This window comes from Salmo salar, chromosome ssa15, assembly GCF_905237065.1.
Source record: "Salmo salar chromosome ssa15, Ssal_v3.1, whole genome shotgun sequence".
In the NCBI taxonomy this organism is placed as follows: domain Eukaryota; kingdom Metazoa; phylum Chordata; class Actinopteri; order Salmoniformes; family Salmonidae; genus Salmo; species Salmo salar.
In genome coordinates, this window is record NC_059456.1 from 36,313,525 (window position 1) to 36,329,527 (window position 16,003).

Genomic DNA, 16,003 nt, shown 5'->3' on the forward strand with positions numbered 1-16,003 from the left:
ATAGTAAAAGGACGGTATTAATGAGTATTTACAGGTAGTTCAGCTGTACGGTAGCCTCAAGACTAGCTGAAGAACAGCAAATATGGGCAGGCTACTCTATTTCTGTGAAGATATTCATGAGATTTGGATGGTTACTGCTTTGTTTGACATCACATGGTGCATTTCAATGGGCTTGTTTTATTTCCCAAACTGAGATGCAGGCTCATGGCTATGTGAACCACTGTTTTCAAGGATGATGTGTACAGAATGCATGGCTGGATGAGCACAGCAGACCACACCCTTCAGAATGTCACAATATGTTATACACAACACAATACAGCATCATAGAATTCTCCCCCTGAAATACCACAAGGCATTTCAGCACATCATCAATGAGTTGACAATGAGTTGAATGTATACATTTGTTGTATTGTATTTATGATAATTTGGAGTAAAGTAAAATTCCTTTTATATAACAATAAATAATAAACAATAATGTGACTGAACTGATTAAAAACCAGAGCCTCCAGAGTCGCACCAAAGCAGTCCAACTGTAAGACTTTGATACGGAAACATAAATACTCCCAGCTCCCACTGCAGCAATAACAGTGTTTATGAAGAAAAGATATGTCAATGCCAACCATTTTTTCAACATCAATCTTAATTATATTCATTTCCTTTTGGCGTTTGTCGTGTTTGTTTCATCTCTAAAGTAATTTTGTTTCATATCAGTGTTTGTTGTCTTTTTACATTGCTTTTGTTTACATTCTGATGCTTTCATACCCAATCCTTATGATTACGTGGCAGGTAAGCACTATGACCAAGCATGTGCATTTTAAGGATGACATAGTGGTTGAGACAGCACAAACACACAGACACGCTAGCGTATGCATGCAGGCACACACTTCACAACGAATGTATGAACATGTACATAAAAATGACAAAGGTCTTAAAAGGTGTATACATGTAAACAGCATAGGGATGATTCATTACTCCCCATAGACTTGCTGAACAAGTCTGTTAATGTTCTATTACAGTGACTGACTGGTGTGTTCAGACATCCAAGGAGAGGGGAAAGCAGTGTGACCCATTTAAAATTGTACCTTCATTTAACTAGGCAAGTCAGTTAAGAACAAATTCTTATTTTCAATGACAGCCTAGGAACAGTGGTTAACTGGTTAACTGCCTTGTTCAGGGGCTGTCACGCCCTGGCCATAGAGAGGGTTTTGTTCTCTATTTTGGTTAGGCCAGGGTGTGACTAGGGTGGGCATTCTATGTGCCCTTTTCTATGTTTTGTGTATTTCTTTGTTTTGGCCGGGTATGGTTCTCAATCAGGGACAGCTGTCTATCGTTGTCTCTGATTGGGAACCATACTTAGGTAGCCTTTTTCCACAGGGTTTTTGTGGGTAGTTAATTTCTGTTTAGTGTTTCGTGAACTGTTTCGGTTCTTCTCTTTGTTATTTTTGTTTTAGTGTTCAGTTTATTAAAGAAAGCATGAACACTTACCACGCTGCATTTTGGTCCGATGATTCTTCCTCTTCAGATGACGAATACTGTTACAGAACTACCCACCACCAACGGGCCAAGCAGCGTGGTATGGAGGAGCAGAGGGATCAGGAGTCATGGACTTGGGAGGAGATTTTGGACGGAACGGGACCCTGGAGACAGGCTGGGGAATATCGCCGCCCGTTACAGGGGCAGAACGACAGATTTATCTTGTCAGCTCAGGGATTTCGATCTTGCAACCTTTCGGTTACTAGTTCAACGCTATAACCACTAGGCTACCTGCCACCCCATGATGAGCTTAAATGAGGTGTCTATTAAACATATCTACCCTGGAACATACACAGCATGTACTGTACCGTATCATGTTTGGAGACATTTTACCAAGCACCAATATGTCATGCAAATATGTCAAATTTGTCACAGATATGTAATATGTTTTCACAGCAATATAAAATCATGTTTTGAGGCAATGAACAAACACTAGTCAAAGGATCAAGATGTTTATCTTAACAACATGGTGTTGTTGGTGCTGTTGAATTTCTAAGGACGTCGACACTTACAGTTGAAGTCTGAAGTTTAAACATTTAGGTTGGAGTCATTAAAACTCGTTTTTCCAACCACTCCACAAATTTCTTGTTAATTAACTAACTACAATTTTGGTAAGTCGGTTGGGACATCTACTTTGTGCATGACACAAGTAATTTTTCCAACAATTGTTTACAGACAGATTATTTCACTTATAATTCGCTGTATCACAATTCCAGTGGGTCAGAAGTTTACTTAAACTAAGTTGACTGTGCCTTTAAACAGCTTGGAAAATTCCAGAAGATTAAGTCATGGATTTAGAAGTTTCTGATAAGCAAATTGACATCATTTGAGTCAATTGGAGGTGTACCTGTGGAGGTATTTCAATGCCTACCTTCAAACTCAGTGCCTCTTTGCTTGATATAATTGGAAAATCAAAAGAAATCAGCCAAGACCTCAGAAAAAAAAATTGTACACCTCCATAAGTCTGGATCTTCCTTGGGAGCAATTTCCAAATGCCTGAAGGTACCACGTTCACCTGTACAAACAATAGTGCGCAAGTATAAACACCATGGGACCACGCAGCTGTCAAACTGCTCAGGAAGTGTCACGTTTGTCATATGATGAAGGAGACCAAGGCGCAGCGTGTATCGTGGGAAAAACAACAACTTAAATATGATCCCCAATTAGAGACAACGATGACCAGCTGCCTCTAATTGGAGATCATTCCCCCAAAAAACTACATAGAAATACAGAAACTAGAACCCCACATAGAAATACAGAAACTAGACAAAACCCCCAACATAGAAAAAAGAAACTAGAACAAACATAGACATAAATAAACTAGACAAAACCCCCTGTCACGCCCTGACCTACTCTACCATAGAAAATAAAAGCTTTCTATGGTCAGGACGTGACAGGAAGGAGACGCATTCTGTCTCCTAGAGATGAACGTACTTTGGTGCAAAAAGTGCAAATCAATCCCAGAACAACAGCAAAGGACCCTGTGAAGATGCTGGAGGTAACAGGCACAAAATAATCTATATCCACAGTAAAACGGGTCCTATATTGACATAACCTGAAAAGCCGCTCAGCAAGGAAGAAGCCACTGCTCCAAAACCGCCATACAAAAGCCAGACTACGGTTTGCAAACTGCACATGGGGACAAAGATCGTACCCTTTTGGAGAAATGTCCTCTGGTCTGATAAAACAAAAATATAACTGTTTGGCCATAATGACCATCGTTATATTTGGAGGAAAAAGGGGGGGCTTGCAAGTCGAAGAACACCATCCCAACTGTGAAGCACGGGGGTGGCAGCATCATGTAGTGGGGGTGCTTTGCTGCTGGAGGGACTGGTGCACTTCACAAAATAGATGGCATCATGAGGTAGGAAATGTATGTGGATATATTGAAGCAACATTTCAAGACATCAGTCAGGAATTTAAAGCTTGGTCGCAAATGAGTCTTCAAAATGGACAATGACCCCAAACATACTTCCAAAGTTGTGGCAAAATGGCTTAAGGACAACAAAGTCAAGGTGTTGGAGTGGCCATCACAAGGCCCTGACCTCAATCCCATAGAAAATTTGTGTGCAGAACTGAAAAAGCGTCTGCGAGCAAAGAGGCCTACAAACCTGACTCAGTTACACCAGCTCTGTCAGGAGGAATGGGACAAAATTCACCCAACTTGTTGTGGGAAGCTTGTGGAAGGCTACACGAAACGTTATGCCCCAAGTTACACAATTTAATGGCAATGCTACCAAATACTAATTGAGTGTATGTAAACTTCTGATCCTCTGGGAATGTGATGAAAGAAACTAAATCTGAAATAAATCATTATCTCTACTATTATTCTGACATTCCAAATTCTTAAAATAAAGTGGTGATCCTAACTGATCTAAGACAGGGAATTTTTACTAGGATTAAATGTCAGGGATTGTGAAAAACTTAGTTTAAATGTATTTGGCTAAGGTGTATGTAAACTTCCAACTTCAACTGTAGGTGCATATAGTGCATTTCATCACCCAGGGGAATGGAGAAAACATCCTGCTGTTGGAGGTGTAGTAAAGGCCCTTGGTGTTGGCTCAGTGTGGTGTGCACAGTCGTGGCCACAGACAGGGGGCCTTGGGGCAAAGTTGGACCAGGAACAGAGTTATATACCCCACAACTGAGCCCTGGAGGAAATAACACAGGCATAGAAACTGGGAATCAGACACTGTGGTAGCCAGGTGCTACAGCAAAAACCAAGCCCTCTCAATTAAATCTCCAATAGTCGCTGGTTATTACAGATAAGTACTGTATGTGTCGATTGTTTTAGAATACATTTTTCTGATGTGGAGTGTTACTCAGTGCTGTCAAGTGAGTAATTAATTAGACTTATAAATATGTAATTGGATAAAGGATCATGGAACGTTTTTTAATTTAACCAACATTTTTGTGAAGCCTCTCTCCTTCACTTCTAGCAATGTAACAGTATGAGTGGACAACCTCATGTCCTTAATGGCAGGTCTCCTGAAATGACTTCAGCCACCTCTCTGGTTCGTAATGAAAACCAAACCACTGTATGTATCATCAATCACACTTGATCCAAGTCTCCAAGAACCCCCAGGAGGAGACCTGACTGACAGGTACACATAGGAGTAATAAAGAAGACTAACAGTGTCACAGAAGCGAAAAGAGAGTAAGAACACAAAGGCCTGTTGTGTCCCTTTATATGTCTCTGTGTCAAGCTTCCCTTTATCAATGTAATTAATGGAGCTGTGGTATGACCCTGTGATTGCAACCCTAGCTCAGATCTAAATTAATCTGTATCTCTAAAGCATAATCTAACATTCTCAGAAATGATTGCGGCGGCATAAATGTGCTAAATTATTTTAAAAAACAAGGTTTATTAAAACAGTTGTAAATGCTCTCGCCTGTAGTGGTACCAGACTTTACGGCAACAATGGAATTCCTGGCCAAAATTCCTTTCCACTTCCAAAAATACATGATCTTACTAGGCCTATATGCCCTTGACTTTATTGTATACAATTTATCGAACTAGACAAAGCATACTCTTTGCTCTACCCTTGATATATTGGTGTGTGTAACGTGCTTTGTCTCTTTTTAGTTTGCCTTTAATTGCATTTGATATTGATCTAGCATACCAAAAGTTGGGAGAGTTAACTTGTCCTTTGTAGTTCGTTTCCTGTAATTCTTGTATGTCAGCGGTGTCAATCTCTCTGATGCAGAATGGTGTCATAAGAGAAATCCAGTTCCTGTATCCTATCTGCCAATTGGCACAGCTGATGGTGAATAACAATGACCAGCTGATCTTGTAATGGGTGTGTCTGTGATAATGCTCAGACGAATTGCCTGAAATAACATTATCACAATGCTTATATACATTAAAATGTGTTCCTGTCCCACTGAGCACAGACGTCAATTCAACATGTATTTCACGTTGGTTCCACTTAATTTTGTTGCAATGACGTGGGAACAACGTTGATTCAACCAGTGTGTGCCCAGTGGGATATCTTCACACAATCCACAGCACGGAGGACTGAAGGAATTGACCAAGACGGGCCTATAGCATTGACAGGTCATTTGATGCTGAGATAAGTTGTTAGCTCTCTGCTCTTGTATTGATTTCCATCGACAGTGGACAGCGTCACAGATAGCACACTTCATGACCAAACCTTTAATCATACAGAATTGATTAAACAGCATTACTTTACAGAGAATATAAATGCTGATCAGATAATCAAACTGTGTGAAGGAGTCACACTAGAATATGCTTTTGCATCTATAAACCTGACCATAGCCACAGCTAACCCTCATTACCCCAGTCCAGTGCAGCACCCAGAAAGATTGTGTTCTTCCAGAAGAGATCCCACATTATACTGGAAGAGTCCAAGGTTTCCTCCAATGTCTCTCTATAAGGAGCAGTCCAACTGTCCACAGTTCTCATGTTCACATTGTTAATGATCTCAACTAGTCCTTTCAAAAGCTGTAGCTGATTCTCTTTTAAATGCAGCTTCTATATTCTAATATTCAAGAATATAACTGTTTCTAAATTAGAGTTTCATCACCATGACCACATATCAGGAATGAGACCATTCACATGGAATTGGTGGAGTGTGACAAGTGCAATTAATAATGCCAGAAAAACATATTGAGTAATAGCAGTGAGAGTGATCTTACGCAAAAAATGGCCAGCTCTATTTCCTATCCTGCATAATTGGAATACAGATCACTCCAAATATCAACCACAAGCCTCTAAAAGAGTGTAAGAACTACTACAATAAATTCTCAATGACCTTCATTAAGGTAAGTAAGAACCACAACACTGCACATGTATAGTTTACACTTTGTCCCTCACTATAATAATGTAAATACCAGTGTTATTTTCGAGACCACTTAAAGCGAGACTGATTCAAGACCAAGAACGGAGCAAATCGAATCAAATCAAATGAAATTTTATTGGTCACATACAGAGTCCGAGTCAAGACCGCGATTGGGAAGGACCATTTTTACAAAAACATATGGAAACCTCTGCCTTCTTGAAGGCCAACAGGTCACACTGCGCAATAGCGAGCAGGAGTTTTCCCATGGTCTAGCCAGCTAGCTTTTGTTGTTGGCTAGTTTGCAGCGGCTGCAGCAGGTGTTATCAAATTGGATGTTGTCGCTAATTTGTTAGCTTCTCCCTTTTCAAGAATAATTTTCAACAAGTTAAGTTTTAAATTATCATCATCTGGTGAGTGGAACTGTGTTTTTTATTGCAGCATGCTTACTGTTGTTAGCCATCTCTTTGAAAATAACTTACGTGTGTGAAACATTGTTGCATTTAAAGTGGAACTGACAGCATTTTAGCAACATGAAATCTTATTAAAATCTGTTCATATACACTCCCAGGAAGAATATGACACTTTAAAAATAAAAACCTGACAAGTGACCACTTAGATATGGTCATTTTCACGTTTTCATAAATTCTTAGAATGTTTGGGAATTACGTTACTAAGGCATTTGTGAAAATTATATAGTGATGTAGAGTTTGAAAGTGGCTGTGCGTTTGGACAATTAATAGACACTGCAGGAAATAAAACAGAATAAAAAAATCTGTCTTGTCCAGGACTGGAGTCTACAAAGACCGGTGCGCTATAACCAATCAGAGCTACAGTACCCAGCTAGTAATGAGGAAATGGTACAGCCCTCTTCCAGGGGGCCAGAAATGACTGAATTGGCCCGGAATCAGGTGTCGGACTTGGCCGGAATCAAAATGAATGACTGCCCAGAATCAGCCCAAGTACATCGGGCTGTTTCCGTCTACCGGAATTCAACCGACTTTACCAAAATCTGGCCCGATGCAAATTTGAATAAATCTATGCAAAATTACCCGATTTAGTCATTTTAAATATTACTATTTTACATTTTATTCATACAAATTATACCCATCCACCCAAAAAATTGTTATGTCGGAGGAAACACGGTACACCTGGTGACCACGTGTCAGTGTGCATGCGTCTGGCCCGCTACAGGAGTCACTACAGCGCGATGGGACAAGGACATCCTGGCCGGCTGAACCCTCCCCTAACTCGGATGACGCTGGGCCAATTGTGCGTCGCCTCATGGGTCTCCCGGTCACAGCAGGCACGGGTATCGAACTAGCATGTGTAGCAACGCACTGCAATGCAGTCTTAGACCGCTGTGCCACTTGGGATGTGCCATCCATAAAGTTTTTAATGCTTATCAATTGCCTTGCACAAAGTATCAAAATACTAAAATACTACTTAACAGGACTCTTAAAGAAATTCATTTAAATGTTATTTGTATTTTTTTATCACTGAAACAATGAGAATATATGGGAAAAATAAATAAATAATGAAATGTTAATTTCATAAAGCAGCCCATATAATCATCTGCCAGAGAGTAGCCCCAATCGGCCCGAGACCCAAGTAATACATTTGGGCCAGATAACTCACACCGGAATTGGTACGAGTTCAATCCCCACATCCTAGCCATAAGTAAGCCGAGTGCCCCGGCCTCTCAGCCGATCGCCCCGACTCTCAGCCGGAATCGGCCCAGATCCACTGTGCTAGCTGGGTAGGCCTTTATACAAACAAGCCATTTGTCACACGGGCCTGCCATCATTCATTTTCAACTGGACTGTGTGTTTATAGGCAGTTGCAACAATGCGAGTTTAGATCATTAGAACGCATTCACCAAAAGCCACAAAATACTCCTGAATAGATTTCTGCAAATATGCAAACACCACGGGAGTCTTCTTACATTTAGGAACTTAACAGTCCTATTGACCAAACAAACATGAAAAGGTAGGTTCTTTCCTTCAGTTATGCACATCAACAATATCAAGATCAACAACTAACGCTAGCCAGACCAAGACAAGCTCAAATCTAACAAAGGAACATTAGAAAAAACCCTCTCAAACATTTTCAGCTAGTTGGCCATAAAATTTGCACTGATAAACGATGGGCAATTGTAGTCTACTCGTCCTTCTGCAGCTTGCCTGCCAATGCATGCTTGTCCCAACCAAGCACACAAGCTATGTGGGCTAAAGTTGTCTAGTTTGCTAGCTAGCTACTTCCAGACACAAATGAGACAACACCTCACTGTGACAATTTTACTCGCCGTAGTAGAGCTGGTTAGGCTGTTTACATGTTATCTAGAGCATTCTTGACTAACTATTACTTTTTTTCACCACATTTATTGACACCGGTCATATTCAGCGGGTGTTGCGCTTTCGTAAACTCATCAGTTGTTCTGCGCTCAAGCACACAGATGAGAGTGCTCTGAAATCTGAGTAAATAGCCAGAGTGAATCTGAGAATGCAAGAGATATGCCAACTGGATAACAGTCAAGTTCTTGCTAGCTAACCAAATGACACCTGCATCTCTTGCGGTGTATAGCCACCAAAAAACGATATGAGGGGGAAAAGTCAGTCACTAACCCACTCCTCCAATGGCATGACATGACATCCTCCTAGCAGCTAGCTAGCTAGCTATTATTATTAGGGTGAGACACAACATACACTTTGTATTACTTTCCTAGCTACAGTATACATATCTCCCTGGCATATTACATCATTTATACAGCAGCATACAATACATTTTAGGACCCATCTTATTGTGCTTTGCTCCCTTGAACAGGAAGGTAGGGCGGCGGTCCCTGTGGGCAAATTTTGTCATCAAACTTTGTCATCAAAGTCTGGCATTCTCTGGATTTATGGTGCTTTTAAGACAACTGGGAACTTGAATCACGACGTCAGTGATCTTCAGGTCGGAGCTCTAGAAAGAGTGCTGAAGAGGCGACTCCGGGATGCTGGCCTTCAAGGTAATGTTGCAAAGAAAAAGCCATTTCTCAGACTGGCCAATATAAAGAAAAGATTAAGATGGGCAAAAGAACACAGACACTGGACAGAGGAACTCTGCCTAGAAGGCCAGCATCCCGGAGTTGCCTCTTCACTGTTGACGTTGAGACTGGTGTTTTGCGGGTACTATTTAATGAAGCTGCCAGTTGAGGACTTGTGAGGCGTCTGTTTCTCAAACTAGACACTCTAATGTACTTGTCCTCTTGCTCAGTTGTGCACCGGGGCCTCCCACTCCTCTTTCTATTCTGGTTAGAGCCAGTTTGCGCTGTTCTTTGAAGGGAGTAGTACACAGCGTTGTACGAGATCTTCAGTTTCTTGGCAATTTCTCGCATGGAATAGCCTTCATTTCTCAGAACAAGAATAGACTGACGAGTTTCAGAAGAAAGTTCTTCATTTCTGGCCATTTTGAGCCTGTAATCAAACCCACAAATGCTGATGCTCTAGATACTCAACTAGTCTAAAGAAGGACAGTTTTATTGCTTCTTTAATCAGGACAACAGTTTTCAGCTGTGCTAACATAATTGCGAAAGGGTTTTCTAATGATCAATTAGCCTATAAAATGATAAACTTGGATTAGCTAACACAACATGCCATTGGAACACAGGAGTGATGGTTGCTGATAATGGGCCTCTGTACGCCTATGTAGATATTCCATAAAACATCTGCCATTTCCAGCTACAATAGTAATTTACAACATTAACAATGACTACACTGTATTTCAGATCAATTTGATGTTATTTTAATGGACAAAAAAATTGGCTTTTCAAGGAAACTTCTAAGTGACCCCAAACTTTTGAAAGGTATATATTTTTTTAGCTGAACAGGTGGAGCTCTCACCTGCCATGAATAACTGCCGATGTCATTCTTCTGTGAGCTGCTCCATGCCAAAACCAGTTGAAAGCTGCACACTTGCTGCTTGCAGATCATATTCCTTTGAAACTATGTGTGCAGCGCGCATGTGAATATGTTTCACGTGCTTTGCGATTGTGTAGACTACTTTGTGCATGATTTCTCTATTGTCTTCCATAATTGATAAATCCTATACCTCCACTACACTACTTTGATACGCATCGGTAGGGATTCAGAAGTGAGTATAAGCAATGCCTACTGAAAAGAAAAGTGGTTATACGGTTTATACCTACGCATAACCTCCACTACACCACTGTCTCTTTGTGTTTTACAGAAAGTGCACTCTCCTACATGAGTGCACTGTACGGTTGCTGTCCTTTCAGAATGACAAACCTGTCACACAGTGAAGGCCTATAGCTTCGCCACTGCACGAACATGTCTATAATAGATATAAAGGCTGTTAAAATACTGTGTTAATGTTTCAAGATTATTTGGCCTGGAGAAGCAGTTTCATGCGCTGACTGAATGAAAGCTGATAATTATGAGCTTTTTACTCAGCTGGTCTCCGAAACATTAGGAGTCCTCACTCTCCGAGACCTAGTCAAGACCAAGTACAAAGTACAAATGTATCCTACAATGAGACAAAACCAAGACACTCAATATATGGTCTCGATCGAGTACAACAACACTTCTAAATACAGAATGCATCCTGACTATTCCCAATTCGATGTGAATATTAATTAATTGTTCCTAATGAAATCAAAGGAATTATATGTCCCTGGTTGATCTGTGCAGTGCATTCGGAAAGTGTTCAGACCCCTTCCCCTTTTCCACATTTTGAAACTTTACAGCCTTATTCTAAAATTAATAAAAGTGAAAACAGGATTTTTGAAATTTTAGCAAATGTAATAAAATTAAAGAACATAAATACCTTATTTACATAAGTATTCAGACCCTTTGCTATGAGATTCAAAATTTGAGCTCAGGTGAAAAAAAAAACCAAGCCATGAGGTTGAAGGAATTGTCCGTAGAGCTCCGAGACAGGATTGTGTCGAGGCACAGATCTGGGGAAGGGTACCAAAACATTTATGCAGCATTGAAGGTCCCCAAGAACACAGTGGCCTCCATCATTCTTAACCTCTTGGGGCTAGGTGGGACGCTAGCGTGCCACCCGTGGTGCACTCCATCAACAGCAGGTGCATTTCAAGAGCGGCAAATTTGAATCCAAATAAATGTCAAAATTCAAATTTTTCAAAAATACAACTATGTTACACCATTTGAAAGATAAACATCTCCTTAATCTAACCACGTTTTACGATTTCAAAAAGGTTTTACGGCGAAAGCATAAATTTAGAGTATGTTAGGACAGTACATTTACAAGAGTTGTGTGTAATGTTTTGTCAAGTCAAAGACAGGGTCACCAAAACCATAAAACCAGCTAAAATGATACACTAACCTTTTACAATCTCCATCAGATGACACTCCTAGGACATTATGTTAGACAATGCATGCATTTTTAGTTCTATCAAGTTGATATTTATATCCAAAAACAGCGTTTTACTATGGCATTGATGTTGAGGAAATCGTTTCCCTCCAATAACCGGCAGTCAAGTCAGCGTCACAAATTAAATAATTAAAATTAGAAAACATTGGTAAAATATTATATTGTCATTTAAAGAATTATAGATTTACATCTTTTGAACGCAATCAACTTGCCAGATTTAAAAATAACCTTACTGGGAAATCACACTTTGCAATAATCTGAGCACTGTGCCCAGAAAAATACGCGTTGCGATACAGACTAGACGTCATGTTGGGGAGATCTAAAATCGAAAATACTATGTAAATAATCCATTACCTTTGATTCTCTTCATCAGATGTCACTTCCAGGTATCACAGGTCCATAACGAATGTAGTTTTGTTCAAAAAAGCTCATCATTTATGTCCAAAAATCTCCGTCTCGTTAGCACATGATGTAAGCCAGCCGGACTTCTCGTCATGAACGAGGGGAAAAATATATTTCCGTTCGTTCAAACATGTCAAACGTTGTATAGCATAAATCATTAGGGCCTTTTTTAACCAGAACATGAATAATATTCAAGGTGGACGAATGCATAGTCTTTTATAACGTATTGGAACGAGGGTACCCAACATGAAGTAGCGCGCCAGGTGTCTAATGGGACATCACCGTTCCATGGCTCTTGTTCGGTCAGATCTCCCTCCAGAAGACTCAAAACACTTTGTAAAGGCTGGTGACATCTAGTGGAAGCAATAGGAAGTGCCAAAATATTCCTAAACCCCTGTGTTTTTCAATGGGATAGGTTTAAAGTCAATACAACACATCAGGTATCCACTTCCTGTCAGAAAATGTCTCAGGGTTTTGCCTGCCAAATGAGTTCTGTTATACTCACAGACACCATTCAAACAGTTTTGGAAACTTTAGAGTGTTTTCTATCCATATATAATAAGTATATGCATATTCTAGTTACTGGGTAGGATTAGTAACCAGATTAAATCGGGTACATTTTTTTTATCCAGACGTGCAAATGCTGCCCCCTAGACCCAACAGGTTAAGACGTTAGCGTCCCACTCTATTCAACAGCCAGTGGAATCGCGTGGCGCGAAATACAAATACCTCAAAAATGCTATAACTTCAATTTCTCAAACATATGACTATTTTACACCATTTGAAAGATAAGACTCTCCTTAATCCAACCACGTTGTCCGATTTCAAAAAGGCTATTGTCACGTCCTGACCAGCAGAGGGAGTAGTGGTGTAGTATTTTGGTCAGGACGTGGCAGAAGAAGTCTGTATGTGTTGTCTAGTATGTCTGTTTCTGTGTTAGTCTTGTGACTCCTGATCAGGAACAGCTGGGGATCGTTGTTCCTGATTGGGAGTCATATATTTAGGAGTATGTTTGTCACTTGGGTTTGTGGGTGGTTATGCTAACACTGCTAGTCTTTTTGTTTGTAGTAAGCCTGTTAGCCTGTCGTGAGTTTCGTGTTTATTGTTTTCCTGTGTATACTTTGCTTTAATTTATTATTCTTTACATTAAAAGATGAGTATCCACATTCCGCCTGCAGTTTGGTCCATTCAACACGGCTTCAACAATTATGACAGAACCACCCACCTAAACAAGACCAAGCAGCGGAAAAAGGAGAGGAACGCTGAGTACATGGACTATGGTGAGAAATGGACCTGGGAGGAGATCTTGGAGGGAAAAGGCTCCTACACTTGGGAGGAGATCCAGGCTGGAAAGGATCGCCTTCCATGGGGACAGGTGGAAAGAGAGAGGGAGGAACGGCGAAAGGCTGGTGAGGACCGGGAACGCTACCGGGGTACACGACTGGCGAGGAAGCCGGAGAGGCACCCTCAATAATTATTTTTTGGGGGGGGCACACGGGTAGTTTGGCTAGGCCAAGGAAGAGCCATAAGCCAGCTACCCGTGATTATGTGGAGGAGCGTATGGAGTGGAGGGCGCCGTGTTTTGCTGAGGTGCGCACTATCTCACCCATACGCACGCACAGTCCGGTGCGCGCCATTCCAGCCCCTCGCAGATGCCGTGCTAGAGTGGGCATCAAGCCTGGTAGGAGGATGCCTGCGCAGCGCATATGACAGCTATACAGCGAAAGCAAAACATTAGATTATGTCAGGAGAGTACCCAGCCAAAAATAATCACACAGCCATTTTCAAAGCAAGCATATATGTCACAAAAACTAAAACCAAGGCTAAATGCAGCACTAACCTTTGATGATCTTCATCAGATGACACACCTAGGACATTATGTTATACAATACATGCATGTTTTGTTCAATCAAGTTCATATTTATATCAAAAACCAGCTTTTTACATTAGCATGTGATGTTCAGAACTAGCATACCCACCGAAAACTTCAGGTGAATTTACTAAATTACTCATGATAAACGTTGACAAAATACATAACAATTATTTTAAGAATTATAGATACAGAAATCCTTTATGCAAACGCTATGTCAGATTTTAAAATAGCTTTTCGGCGAAAGCACATTTTGCAATATTCTGAGTACATAGCTCGGCCATCACAGGCTAGCTAATTTGACACCCACCAAGTTTGGGACAACCTAAACTCAGAATTACTATTAGAAAAATTGGATTACCTTTGCTGTTCTTTGTCAGAATGCACGCCCAGGACTTCTACTTCAACAACAAATGTTGTTTTGGTTCCAAATAATCCATAGTTATATCGAAATACCTCCGTTTTGTTCGTGCGTTCAGGTCACTATCCGAAGGGTAACGCGCGAGCGCATTGCGTGACAAAGAATTTCAAAATATTCCATTACCGTACTTCGAAGCATGTCAAAAGCTGTTTAAAAACAATTTTTATGCTATTTTTCTCGTAAAATAGCGAAAATATTCCAACCGGACAATGTTGTATTCATTCAAAGACTGAAAGAAAAAAATGTAGAAGTCTCGTGAAAGCGCATCTCAGACTCACTATCCCCAGGCAGGCCACTTACAAACTCTGCTGCTGTACTTTGCCCAGAGACAGCAGACACCCCATTCCACTTTCTGGCGGCTTTAGAGAGCCAATGGAAGCCTTAGAAAATGTCACGTAACAGCACAGATGCTGTAATTTTGATAGAGATGCAACAGAAGGACAACAAATTGTCAGACAGGGCACTTCCTGCATGGAATCTTCTCAGGTTTTGGCCTGTCATATGAATTCTGTTATACTCACAGACACCATTCAAACAGTTTTAGAAACTTTAGAGTGTTTCCTATCCAAATCTACTATTATATGCATATTCTAGTTTCTGGGCAGGAGTAGTAACCAGATTAAATCGGGTACGTTTCTTATCCGGCCGTGAAAATACTGCCCCCTAGCCCAGACAGGTTAAATAGAAGAAGATTGGAACCACCAAGACTATTCCTAGAGCTGGTCGCCCGGGCAAACTAAGCAATCGGGGGAGAAGGGCCTTGGTCAGGGAGGTGACCAAGAACCCGATGATCACTCTGACAGAGCTCCAGAGTTCCTCTGTGGAAATGGGAGAACCTTCCAGAAGGACAACCATCTCTGCAGCACTTCACCAATCAGTCCTTTATGGTAGAGTGGCCAGACGAAGCCACTCCACAGTAAAAGGCAAATGACAGCCGACTTGGAGTTTGTCGAAAGGCACCTAAAGGATTCTCAGACCATGAGAAACAAGATTCTCTGGTCTGATGAAACCAAGATTCAAGTCTTTGGCCTGAATGCCAAGCGTCATGTCTGGAGAAAACCTGGCACCATCCCTACGGTGAAGCATGGTGGTGGCAGCATGCTGTGGGGATGTTTTTCAGCGGCAGGGACTGGGAGACTAGTCAGGATCGAGGGAAAGATGAACGGGGCAAAGTACAGAGACATCCTTGATGAAAACCTGCTCCTGAGCGCTCAGGACCTCAGACTGGGGTGAAGGTTCAACTTCCAACAGGACAACAACTGTAAGCCAACGCAGGACAAGTCTCTGAATGTCCTCGAGTGGCCCAGCCTGAGCCCGGACTTGAACCCGATTGAACATCACTGGAGAGACCTGAAAATAGCTGTGCAGCAACGCTCCCCATCCAACCTGGCAGCGCTTGAGAGGATCTGCAGAGAAGAATGGGAGAAACTCCCTAAATACAGGTGTGCCAAGCTTGCAGCATCATACCCAAGAAGACTCAAGGCTGTAATCGATGCCTAAGGTGCTTCAACAAAGTACTGAGTAAAGGGTCTGAATACTTACGTAAATAGGATATTTCATTTTTTTGGTTTTTATATACAT